Source organism: Magnolia sinica, chromosome 19 (assembly GCF_029962835.1).
Source record: "Magnolia sinica isolate HGM2019 chromosome 19, MsV1, whole genome shotgun sequence".
NCBI classification, from domain to species: Eukaryota; Viridiplantae; Streptophyta; class Magnoliopsida; order Magnoliales; family Magnoliaceae; genus Magnolia; species Magnolia sinica.
The window spans coordinates 32739308-32741442 of record NC_080591.1 but is presented as its reverse complement, the minus strand read 5'-3'; the positions used below and the strand labels follow the sequence as shown (position 1 = coordinate 32741442).

Here is a 2135-nt window from a genome sequence, read left to right as displayed (position 1 = left end):
CCTCAAGGTGGGGTCCTCAGTGATGTTTTGATAAATCCTCTCCATTTATCCATTTTTCCACTAATTTGAGGGGTTGAAATGAAAAATGAAGCATATCTAGAGATCAGGTGGGCCCCACACCAATGATTTAATGGCTGATCTGTCTTTTAGACTACTTCCACAATGATCCAACGACTGAAATTTCACATGTACGGTTACTTTATGGTTCTTAGGCCAAATATAAAGTTTCGAGCCAAATGGCTGGTGGGAACCCTATGATCTTACATTCAGGACAATTTTCAGGCCTCTTTATAGTTAATCACTTGGTTTTCTCGAATCTTTGGCATGTAAATCTTTCGATCTCGATCTCTTAGGATCACTCCCTTGCCTTGGTGATTTGTGAGCATCAAATTCATGCCTTTAGTACCCTTTTTCAATCCAAGCTCTTAAATTCACCTTGGAACAAAAACATTATTAAAATAAGACGTTAAACATTTTCATGTTCGTAAAATCGGCTAATACTGGGGTCTAATATGTAATTTTTGACCCTCAATAAAAGTCCATATCTGCACATGAAAGGATTAGATGAGATAATAGCCACTTTACATTTTCCTAATGTGTCTGAGGATACGGTTAAGCTAAAACTATTTCCCTTATCTTTAAAAGAAAAATCTAAGATGAGGTTGTATTCACTACGTCCACCATCTATTGGCAGATGGAACAACATGACAAGGGAGTTCATAAAGAAATTCTTCCCATACCATAAGACAAACACCATCAGGAAATCGATTATGAACTTCACCCAAAAGGAAGATGAGACATTCTTCCAATGTTGGGAGCGGTTCAAGGATCTTGTCAGTTCATGCCCACAACATGGTTTTGAAACGTGGCACATAACAAATTTCTTCTATGACGGACTGACATCTTCCATACGCCAATTGGTTGAGGAAATGTGCAATGGGGAATTCATGAACAAAGATGTCAATGATGTGTGAGATTACTTTGACAAACTTGCTGAAAACACACAATCATGGGACATCTCCCCGAGACCTAACACCACTTCTAAGCTTACTCAATCAAAGGAGATGGAAGGAATATATATTTTGAAAGAGGAAGATGATATAAATGCTAAAGTGGCCAATCTCATAAGAAAAATTGAGGCCATGGAACTTAAGAAGGATAAGGCTAAGGAAGTCGTTTGCGGTATTTGTGCTTGCAACGTTCATACAACTGAAAATTGCCCACTAATACTTACTTTTCAAGAAATATTGAATGAGCAATTAAATGTCGTGAATAACTACTAAAGGCCTTTCAAAGGACCCACTTCAAACACATACAATTTAAGGTGGAGAAATCATCTAAACTTTATTTGGAGGAATGGACAAACTGCTACTCCTCAAGGAATCCCTAAGCAATTCTTAAATCAATGAAAACCTCGAGAGGAATCGATTCAAAATCCCACACAAACTCAAGAGCTCATCTAGCAAAGTACTCTCCAAGCTTTACAAGAACTTACAAAGGCTATACAAAAGATAGACTCACGCGTTGCAGTTATGAAAAAAGGGATCCTTCTAGCTCAAACTCTTCCCATTCCTAAACCGCAATACAAAATTAATGACCCATGCTCTTCAAATCATATGGAGCATGCTAAGTCTATCACCACTTTGAGGAGCAAAAAAAAAATTGGTAAATCTATTCTAGTAAGAGCTGAAAATCCTAAAAATCCAGAAGAAGATGAGAATGATAGACCTAGCACTGCCCTACATGGATTAGAACAGAAACCTCAAAGTAAGCTAATTGCTCCATTCCCCCAATAGTTTATTACCGTTAAACACAAGATATTCTAAAGGTTCTTAAGCAAGTGAAGGTCAACATCCCTCTACTGGATGTCGTTAAACAAATACCTTCATATGCGAAATTTCTGAAAGATCTATGCACTACCAAAAGATGATAGAACATACAAAAAAAAATCTTTTTAACAGAAAAAGTGAGTGTCATCCTAAAGTAAGATGTGTCATAAAAATACAAAGACCCTGGTAGCTGAACCATCATTTGTGTAATTGAGAACTATCGAATTGAGCACGCACTTCTTGACCTGGGAGCGAATGTTAATCTAATCCCTTACTCGGTATATGAACAATTGGGTCTAGTTGAAT

General features: G+C 37.2%; 1 non-coding gene across 1 annotated transcript; it reads right to left on the bottom strand.

The window, feature by feature from the left end:
• Positions 1–752: 752 nt before the first annotated feature.
• Positions 753–859, bottom strand: LOC131235784 (small nucleolar RNA R71). The gene has a single exon (XR_009166305.1). It is a non-coding gene; the product is annotated as a small nucleolar RNA R71 (small nucleolar RNA).
• Between the last annotated feature and the right edge of the window lie 1276 nt (positions 860–2135).